This window comes from Uloborus diversus, unplaced genomic scaffold (genome assembly GCF_026930045.1).
Source record: "Uloborus diversus isolate 005 unplaced genomic scaffold, Udiv.v.3.1 scaffold_492, whole genome shotgun sequence".
NCBI lineage: Eukaryota > Metazoa > Arthropoda > Arachnida > Araneae > Uloboridae > Uloborus > Uloborus diversus.
In genome coordinates this window covers 1-10903 of record NW_026558673.1, presented here as the reverse complement: position 1 = coordinate 10903, position 10903 = coordinate 1, and the positions used below count along the sequence as shown (strand labels likewise).

General features: G+C 39.9%; 2 non-coding genes across 2 annotated transcripts; both read left to right on the top strand.

Moving 5' to 3' along the window:
- Positions 1-6549: 6549 nt before the first annotated feature.
- Positions 6550-6622, top strand: Trnag-ucc (transfer RNA glycine (anticodon UCC)). Its single transcript has one exon. It is a non-coding gene; the product is annotated as a tRNA-Gly (tRNA).
- A 1883-nt stretch (positions 6623-8505) lies between these two features.
- On the top strand, positions 8506-8578 carry Trnag-ucc (transfer RNA glycine (anticodon UCC)). The gene has a single exon. It is a non-coding gene; the product is annotated as a tRNA-Gly (tRNA).
- The last annotated feature ends 2325 nt before the right edge of the window (positions 8579-10903 follow it).

The window sequence follows — 10903 nt, the reverse complement described above, 5'->3', positions numbered from 1 at the left end:
TTTAAATTCCTTCCTTTTGCGAACATGGATTATTTGCGTAGGGAAGAAAATTCTATGTCAGTTTAATTATTCGACCCGTAGACTTCGAAGTGCTTAAATCAGATATAACCGAGGTGCATTTTTTTTTTATTAAGCTTAAGATTCCGACCGACAGTGTTCCGATAGCCCAATGGCTAGAGCGCTCGGCTTCCGAGCCAGTGGGCTTGGGTTCGAGTCTCTGTCGGAACGAAAATCGTCGATGTGTTTTTGAAATCTCGAAACTGAAAATTCTTTTTTTTTTTTTTTAAATTCCTTCCTTTTGCGAACATGGTATATTTGCGTGGGGAAGAAAATTCTATGTCAGTTTAATTATTCGACCCGTAGACTTCGAAGTATTTAAATCAACTATAACGGAGGTGCATTTTTTGTTTTTATTATGCTTAAGACTCCGATCGGCGTAGCTGCTATAACCCAATGGCTAGAGCGCTCGGCTTCCGAGCCAGTGGGCCTGGTGTCGAGTCCCTGACGGACCGGAAATCGTCGATGTGTTTTTGATTTTTCGAATTCGAATTTTTTTTTCTCTTTAAATTCCTTCCTTTTGCGAACATGGATTTTTTGCATAGGGAAGAAAATTCTATGTCAGTTTAATTATTCGATCCGTAGACTTCGAAGTATTTAAATCAGTTTTAACCGAGGTGCATTTTTTGTTTTTATTATGCTTAAGACTCCGACGGACACAGTTCCGCTAGCCCAATGGCTAGAGCGCTCGGCTTCCGAGCCAGTAGGCCTGGGTTCGAGTCCCTGTCGGAACCAAAATCGTCGATGTGTTTTTGATTTCTCGAAACCGAAAATTCTTTTTTTTTCTTTTTAAATTCCTTCCTTTTGCGAACATGGATTATTTGCGTAGGGAAGAAAATTCTATGTCAGTTTAATTATTCGACCCGTAGACTTCGAAGTATTTAAATCAGTTATAACCGAGGTGCATTTTTTTTTATTATGCTTAAGACTCCGACCGACACAGTTACGATAGCCCAATGGCAAGAGCGCTCGGCTTCCGAGCCAGTGGGCTTGGGTTCGAGTCTCTGTCGGAACGAAAATCGTCGATGTGTTTTTGATTTCTTGAAACTGAAAATTCATTTTTTTCTTTTTAAATTCCTTCCTTTTGCGAACATGGATTATTTGCGTAGGGAAGAAAATTCTATTTCAGTTTAATTATTCGACCCGTAGACTTCGAAGTATTTAAATCAGTTATAACCGAGGTGCATTTTTTGTTTTTATTATGCTTACGACTCCGACCGACAGAGCTCCTATAGCCCAGTGGCTAGAGCCCTCGGCTTCCGAACCAGTGTGCCTGGGTTCGAGTCCCAGTCGGAACGAAAAACGTCGATGTGTTTTTGATTTCTCGAAACTGAAAATTCTTTTTTTTTCTTTTTAAATTCCGTCCTTTTGCGAACAAGGATTATTTGCGTAGGGAAGAAAATTCTATGTCAGTTTAATTATTCGACCCGTAGACTTCGAAGTATTTAAATCAGTTATAACCGAGGTGTATTTTTTGTTTTTATTATGCTTAAGACTCCGACCGACACAGCTCCTATAGCCCAATGGCTAGAGCGCTCGGCTCCCGATCTGGTGGGCTTAAGTTCGAGTCCCTGTCAGACCGAAGATCGTCGATGTGTTTTTGATTTCTCGAATTCGAATTTTTTTTTCTCTTTAAATTCCTTCCTTTTGCGAACATGGATTATTTGCGTAGGGAAGAAAATTCTATCTCACTTTAATGTTTCAACTCGTAGACATCGAAGTATTTAAATCAGTTATAACCGAGGTGCATTTTTTGTTTTTATTATGCTTAAGACTCCGACCGACACAGTTCCGAAAGCCCAATGGCTAGAGCGCTCGGCTTCCGAACCAGTGGGCCTGGGTTTGTGTCCCTGTCGGAACGAAAATCGTCGATGTGTTTTTGATTTTTCGAATTTTTTTTTTCTTTTTTAAATTCCTTCCTTTTGCGAAAATGGATTATTTGCGTAGGGAACAAAATTCTATGTCAGTTTAATTATTCGACCCGTAGACTTCGAAGTGCTTAAATCAGATATAACCGAGGTGCATTTTTTTTTTATTAAGCTTAAGATTCCGACCGACAGAGTTCCGATAGCCCAATGGATAGAGCGCTCGGCTTCCGAGCCAGTGGGCTTGTGTTCGAGTCCCTGTCGGAGCGAAAATCGTCGATGTGTTTTTGAATTCTCGAAACTGAAAATTCTTTTTTTTTTCTTTTTAAATTCCTTCCTTTTGCGAACATGGTATATTTGCGTGGGGAAGAAAATTCTATGTCAGTTTAATTATTCGACCCGTAGACGTCGAAGTATTTAAATCAACTATAACGGAGGTGCATTTTTTGTTTTTATTATGCTTAAGACTCCGACCGGCGCAGCTCCTATAGCCCAATGGCTAGAGCACTCGGCTTCCGAACCAGTGGGCCTCTGTTCGAATCCCTGTCGGAAAGAAAATCGTCGATGTGTTTTTGATTTTACGAATTTTTTTTTCTTTTTAAATTCCTTCCTTTTGCAAACATGGATTATTTGCGTAGGGAACAAAATTCTATGTCAGTTTAATTATTCGACCCGTAGACTTCGAAGTGCTTAAATCAGATATAACCGAGGTGCATTTTTTGTTTTTATTATGCTTAAGATTCCGTCCGACAGAGTTCCGATAGCCCAATGGCTAGAGCGCTCGGCTTCCAAGCCAGTGGGCCTGGGGTCGAGTCCCTGACGGAACGAAAATCGTCGCTGTGTTTTTGATTATTCGAATTTTTTTTTCTCTTTAAATTCCTTCCTTTTGCGAACATGGATTATTTGCGTAGGGAAGAAAATTCTATGTCAGTTTAATTATTCGACCCGTAGACTTCGAAGTATTTAAATCAGTTTTAACCGAGGTGCATTTTTTGTTTTTATTATGCTTAAGACTCCGACCGACACAGTTCCGAAAGCCCAATGGCTAGAGCGCTCGGCTTCCGAACCAGTGGGCCTGGGTTTGAGTCCCTGTCGGAACGAAAATCGTCGATGTGTTTTTGATTTTTCGATTTTTTTTTTCTTTTTAAATTCCTTCCTTTTGCGAAAATGGATTATTTGCGTAGGGAACAAAATTCTATGTCAGTTTAATTATTCGACCCGTAGACTTCGAAGTGCTTAAATCAGATATAACCGAGGTGCATTTTTTTTTATTAAGCTTAAGATTCCGACCGACAGACTTCCGATAGCCCAATGGCTAGAGCGCTCGGCTTCCGAGCCAGTGGGCTTCGGTTCGAGTCCCTGTCGGAACGAAACGCGTCGGTATGTTTTTGATTTCTCGAAACTGAAAATTCTTTTTTTTCTTTTTAAATTCCTTCCTTTTGCGAACATGGATTATTTGCGTAGGGAAGAAAATTCTATGTCAGTTTAATTATTCGACCCGTAGACTTCGAAGTATTTAAATCAGTTATAACCGAGGTGCATTTTTTTTTATTATGCTTAAGACTCCGACCGACACAGTTACGATAGCCCAATGGCAAGAGCGCTCGGCTTCCGAGCCAGTGGGCTTGGGTTCGAGTCTCTGTCGGAACGAAAATCGTCGATGTGTTTTTGATTTCTTGAAACTGAAAATTCATTTTTTTCTTTTTAAATTCCTTCCTTTTGCGAACATGGATTATTTGCGTAGGGAAGAAAATTCTATTTCAGTTTAATTATTCGACCCGTAGACTTCGAAGTATTTAAATCAGTTATAACCGAGGTGCATTTTTTGTTTTTATTATGCTTACGACTCCGACCGACAGAGCTCCTATAGCCCAGTGGCTAGAGCCCTCGGCTTCCGAACCAGTGTGCCTGGGTTCGAGTCCCAGTCGGAACGAAAAACGTCGATGTGTTTTTGATTTCTCGAAACTGAAAATTCTTTTTTTTTCTTTTTAAATTCCGTCCTTTTGCGAACAAGGATTATTTGCGTAGGGAAGAAAATTCTATGTCAGTTTAATTATTCGACCCGTAGACTTCGAAGTATTTAAATCAGTTATAACCGAGGTGTATTTTTTGTTTTTATTATGCTTAAGACTCCGACCGACACAGCTCCTATAGCCCAATGGCTAGAGCGCTCGGCTCCCGATCTGGTGGGCTTAAGTTCGAGTCCCTGTCAGACCGAAGATCGTCGATGTGTTTTTGATTTCTCGAATTCGAATTTTTTTTTCTCTTTAAATTCCTTCCTTTTGCGAACATGGATTATTTGCGTAGGGAAGAAAATTCTATCTCACTTTAATGTTTCAACTCGTAGACATCGAAGTATTTAAATCAGTTATAACCGAGGTGCATTTTTTGTTTTTATTATGCTTAAGACTCCGACCGACACAGTTCCGAAAGCCCAATGGCTAGAGCGCTCGGCTTCCGAACCAGTGGGCCTGGGTTTGTGTCCCTGTCGGAACGAAAATCGTCGATGTGTTTTTGATTTTTCGAATTTTTTTTTTCTTTTTTAAATTCCTTCCTTTTGCGAAAATGGATTATTTGCGTAGGGAACAAAATTCTATGTCAGTTTAATTATTCGACCCGTAGACTTCGAAGTGCTTAAATCAGATATAACCGAGGTGCATTTTTTTTTTATTAAGCTTAAGATTCCGACCGACAGAGTTCCGATAGCCCAATGGATAGAGCGCTCGGCTTCCGAGCCAGTGGGCTTGTGTTCGAGTCCCTGTCGGAGCGAAAATCGTCGATGTGTTTTTGAATTCTCGAAACTGAAAATTCTTTTTTTTTCTTTTTAAATTCCTTCCTTTTGCGAACATGGTATATTTGCGTGGGGAAGAAAATTCTATGTCAGTTTAATTATTCGACCCGTAGACGTCGAAGTATTTAAATCAACTATAACGGAGGTGCATTTTTTGTTTTTATTATGCTTAAGACTCCGACCGGCGCAGCTCCTATAGCCCAATGGCTAGAGCACTCGGCTTCCGAACCAGTGGGCCTCTGTTCGAATCCCTGTCGGAAAGAAAATCGTCGATGTGTTTTTGATTTTACGAATTTTTTTTTCTTTTTAAATTCCTTCCTTTTGCAAACATGGATTATTTGCGTAGGGAACAAAATTCTATGTCAGTTTAATTATTCGACCCGTAGACTTCGAAGTGCTTAAATCAGATATAACCGAGGTGCATTTTTTGTTTTTATTATGCTTAAGATTCCGTCCGACAGAGTTCCGATAGCCCAATGGCTAGAGCGCTCGGCTTCCAAGCCAGTGGGCCTGGGGTCGAGTCCCTGACGGAACGAAAATCGTCGCTGTGTTTTTGATTATTCGAATTTTTTTTTCTCTTTAAATTCCTTCCTTTTGCGAACATGGATTATTTGCGTAGGGAAGAAAATTCTATGTCAGTTTAATTATTCGACCCGTAGACTTCGAAGTATTTAAATCAGTTTTAACCGAGGTGCATTTTTTGTTTTTATTATGCTTAAGACTCCGACCGACACAGTTCCGAAAGCCCAATGGCTAGAGCGCTCGGCTTCCGAACCAGTGGGCCTGGGTTTGAGTCCCTGTCGGAACGAAAATCGTCGATGTGTTTTTGATTTTTCGATTTTTTTTTTCTTTTTAAATTCCTTCCTTTTGCGAAAATGGATTATTTGCGTAGGGAACAAAATTCTATGTCAGTTTAATTATTCGACCCGTAGACTTCGAAGTGCTTAAATCAGATATAACCGAGGTGCATTTTTTTTTATTAAGCTTAAGATTCTGACCGACAGACTTCCGATAGCCCAATGGCTAGAGCGCTCGGCTTCCGAGCCAGTGGGCTTCGGTTCGAGTCCCTGTCGGAACGAAACGCGTCGGTATGTTTTTGATTTCTCGAAACTGAAAATTCTTTTTTTTCTTTTTAAATTCCTTCCTTTTGCGAACATGGATTATATGCGTAGGGAAGAAAATTCCATGTCAGTTTAATTATTCGACTCGTAGATTTCGAAGTATTTAAATCAGTTATAACCGAGGTGCATTTTTTGTTTTTATTATGCTTAAGACTCCGATCGACACAGTTCCGAAAGCCCAATGGCTAGAGCGCTCGGCTTCCGAACCAGTGGGCCTGGGTTCGAATCCCTGTCGGAACGAAACTCGTCGATGTGTTTTTGATTTTACGAATTTTTTTTTTCTTTTTAAATTCCTTCCTTTTGCGAACATGGATTATTTGCGTAGGGAAGAAAATTCTATGTCAGTTTAATTATTCGACCCGTAGACTTCGAAGTATTTAAATCAGTTATAACCGAGGTGCATTTTTTGTTTTTATTATGCTTAAGACTCCGACCGACACAGCTCCTATAGCCCAATGGCTAGATCGCTCGGCTTCAGAGCCAGTGGGTCTGGGTTCGAGTCCCTGTCGGAAAGAAAATCGTCGATGTGTTTTTAATTTTTCGAACATTTTTTTTCTCTTTAAATTCCTTCCTTTTGCGAACATGGATTATTTGCGTAGGGAAGAAAATTCTATGTCAGTTTAATTATTCGACCCGTAGACTTCGAAGTATTTAAATCAGTTATAACCGATGTGCATTTTTTGTTTTTATTATGCTTAAGACTCCGACCGACACAGCTCCGATAGCCCAATGGCTAGAGCGCTCGGCTTCCGATCTAGTGGGCCTGGGTTCGAGTCCCAGTCGGAACGGAAAACGTCGATGTGTTTTTTATTTTTCGAATTTTTTTTTCTCTTTAAATTCCTTCCTTTTGCGAACATGGATTATTTGCGTAGGGAAGAAAATTCCATGTCAGTTTAATTATTCGACCCGTAGACTTCGAAGTATTTAAATCAGTTTTAACCGAGGTGCATTTTTTGTTTTTATTATGCTTAAGACTCCGACCGACAGAGCTCTGATAGCCCAATGGCTAGATCGCTCGGTTTCCGATCTAGTGGGCCTGGGTTCGAGTCCCAGTCGGAAAGAATTCGAAAAACGTCGATGTGTTTTTGATTTCTCGAAACTGAAAATTCATTTTTTTTTTCTTTTCAAATTCCTTCCTTTTGCGAACATGGATTATTTGCGTAGGGAACAAAATTCTATGTCAGTTTAATTATTCGACCCGTAGACTTCGAAGTGCTTAAATCAGATTTAACCGAGGTGCATTTTTTTTTATTAAGCTTAAGATTCCGACCGACAGACTTCCGATAGCCCAATGGCTAGAGCGCTCGGCTTCCGAGCCAGTGGGCTTCGGTTCGAGTCCCTGTCGGAACGAAACGCGACGGTATGTTTTTGATTTCTCGAAACTGAAAATTCTTTTTTTCTTTTTAAATTCCTTCCTTTTGCGAACATGGATTATATGCGTAGGGAAGAAAATTCCATGTCAGTTTAATTATTCGACTCGTAGATTTCGAAGTATTTAAATCAGTTATAACCGAGGTGCATTTTTTGTTTTTATTATGCTTAAGACTCCGATCGACACAGTTCCGAAAGCCCAATGGCTAGAGCGCTCGGCTTCCGAACCAGTGGGCCTGGGTTCGAATCCCTGTCGGAACGAAAATCGTCGATGTGTTTTTGATTTCTCGAAACTGAAAATTCTTTTTTTTTTCTTTTCAAATTCCTTCCTTTTGCGAACATGGATTATTTGCGTAGGGAAGAAAATTCTATGTCAGTTTAATTATTCGACCCGTAGACTTCGAAGTATTTAAATCAGTTATAACCGAGGTGCATTTTTTGTTTTTATTATGCTTAAGATTCCGACCGACAGAACACCGATAGCCCAATGGCTAGAGCGCTCGGCCCCCGATCTAGTGGGCTTGGGTTCGAGTCCTTGTCAGACCGAAAATCGTCGATGTGTTTTTGATTTCTCGAATTCGAAATTTTTTTTTTCTTTTTAAATTCCTTCCTTTTGCGAACATGGATTATTTGCGTAGGGAAGAAAATTCTATCTCAGTTTAATGTTTCGACTCGTAGATTTCGAAGTATTTAAATCAGTTATAACCGAGGTGCATTTTTTGTTTTTATTATGCTTAAGACTCCGACCGACACAGTTCCGAAAGCCCAATGGCTAGAGGGCTCGGCTTCCGAACCAGTGGGCCTGGGTTCGAATCCCTGTCGGAACGAAAATCGTCGATGTGTTTTTGATTTTACGAATTTTTTTTTCTTTTTAAATTCCTTCCTTTTGCGAACATGGATTATTTGCGTAGGGAAAAAAATTCTATGTCAGTTTAATTATTCGACCCGTAGACTTCGAAGTATTTAAATCAGTTATAACCGAGGTGCATTTTTTGTTTTTATTATGCTTAAGACTCCGACCGACACAGCTCCTATTGCCCAATGGCTAGATCGCTCGGCTTCGGAGCAAGTGGGCCTGGGTTCGAGTCCCTGTCGGAAAGAAAATCGTCGATGTGTTTTTAATTTTTCGAACTTTTTTTTTTCTCTTTAAATTCCTTCCTTTTGCGAACATGGATTATTTGCGTAGGGAAGAAAATTCTATGTCAGTTTAATTATTCGACCCGTAGACTTCGAAGTATTTAAATCAGTTATAACCGATGTGCATTTTTTTTTTATTATGCTTAAGACTCCGACCGACACAGCTCCGATAGCCCAATGGCTAGAGCGCTCGACTTCCGATCTAGTGGGCCTGGGTTCGAGTCCCAGTCGGAACGGAAAACGTCGATGTGTTTTTTATTTTTCGAATTCGAATTTTTTTTTCTCTTTAAATTCCTTCCTTTTGCGAACATGGATTATTTTTGTAGGGAAGAAAATTCTATGTCAGTTTAATTATTCGACCCGTAGACTTCGAAGTATTTAAATCCGTTATAACCGAGGTGCATTTTTTGTTTTTATTATGCTTAAGACTCCGACCGACACAGCTCCTATAGCCCGATGGCTAGAGCGCTCGGCTTCCGAACCAGTGGGCCTGGGTTCGCATCCCTGTCGGAAAGAAAATTGTCAATGTGTTTTAGATTTTACGATTTTTTTTTTCTTTTTAAATTCCTTCCTTTTGCGAACATGGATTATTTGCGTAGGGAAGAAAATTCTATGTCAGTTTAATTATTCGACCCGTAGACTTCGAAGTATTTAAATCAGTTTTAACCGAGGTGCACTTTTTGTTTTTATTATGTTTAAGACTCCGACCAACACAGCTCCGCTAGCCCAATGGCTAGAGCGCTCGGCATCCGAGCCAGTGGGCCTGGGTTCGAGTCCCTGTCGGAGCGAAAATCGTCGATGTGTTTTTGATTTCTCGAAACTGAAAATTCTTTTTTTTTTCTTTTTAAATTCCTTCCTTTTGCGAACATGGATTATTTGCGTAGGGAAGAAAATTCTATGTCAGTTTAATTATTCGACCCGTAGACTTCGAAGTATTTAAATCAGTTTTAACCGAGGTGCATTTTTTGTTTTTATTATGCTTAAGACTCCGACCGACATAGTTCCGATAGCCCAATGGCTAGAGCGCTCGGCTTCCGAACCAGTGGGCCTGGGTTCGAATCCCTGCCGGAACGAAAATCGTCGATGTGTTTTTGATTTTACGAATTTTTTTTTCTTTTTAAATTCCTTCCTTTTGCGAACATGGATTATTTGCGTATGGAAGAAAATTCTATGTCAGTTTAATTATTCGACCCGTAGACTTCGAAGTATTTAAATCAGTTATAACCGAGGTGCATTTTTTGTTTTTATTATGCTTAAGACTCCGACCGACACAGCTCCTATAGCCGAATGGCTAAATCGCTCGGCTTCAGAGCCAGTGGGCCTGGGTTCGAGTCCCTGTCGGAACGAAAATCGTCGATGTGTTTTTAATTTTTAGAATTTTTTTTTCTCTTTAAATTCCTTCCTTTTGCGAACATGGATTATTTGCGTAGGGAAGAAAATTCTATGTCAGTTTAATTATTCGACCCGTAGACTTCGAAGTATTTAAATCAGTTATAACCGAGGTGCATTTTTTGTTTTTATTATGCTTAAGACTCCGACCGACACAGCTCCTATAGCCCAATGGCTAGAGCGCTCGGCTTCCGAACCAGTAGGCCTGGGTTCAAATACCTGTCGGAAAGAAAATCGTCGATGTGTTTTTGATTTTACGAACTTTTTTTTTCTCTTTAAATTCCTTCCTTTTGCGAACATGGATTATTTGCGTAGGGAAGAAAATTCTATGTCAGTTTAATTATTCGACCCGTAGACTTCGAAGTATTTAAATCAGTTATAACCGATGTGCATTTTTTGTGTTTTATTATGCTTAAGACTACGACCGACAGAGCTCCGATAGCCCAATGGCTAGAGCGCTCGACTTCCGAACCAGAGGGCCTGGGTTCGAATCCCTGTCGGAGCGAAAATCGTCGATGTGTTTTTGATTTCTCGAAACTGAAAATTCTTTATTTTTTCTTTTTAAAATTCCTTCCTTTTGCGAACATGGATTATTTGCGTAGGGAAGAAAATTCTATGTCAGTTTAATTATTCGACACGTAGACTTCGAAGTATTTAAATCAGTTATAACCGAGGTGCATTTTTTGTTTTTATTATGCTTAAGACTCCGACCGACACAGCTCCTATAGCCCATTGGCTAGATCGCTCGGCTTCAGAGCAAGTGGGCCCTGGGTTCGAGTCCCTGTCGGAAAGAAATTCGTCGATGTGTTTTTAATTTTTCGAACTTTTTTTTTCTCTTTAAATTCCTTCCTTTTGTGAACATGGATTATTTGCGTAGGGAAGAAAATTCTATGTCAGTTTAATTATTCGACCCGTTAGACTTCGAAGTATTTAAATCAGTTATAACCGATGTGCATTTTTTTTTTATTATGCTTAAGACTCCGACCGACACAGTTCCGAAAGCCCAATGGCTAGAGCGCTCGGCTTCCGAACCAGTGGGGCCTGGGTTCGAATCCCTGTCGGAACGAAAATCGTCGATGTGTTTTTGATTTTACGAATTTTTTTTTTCTTTTTAAATTCCTTCCTTTTGCGAACATGGATTATTTGCGTAGGGAAGAAAATTCTATGTCAGT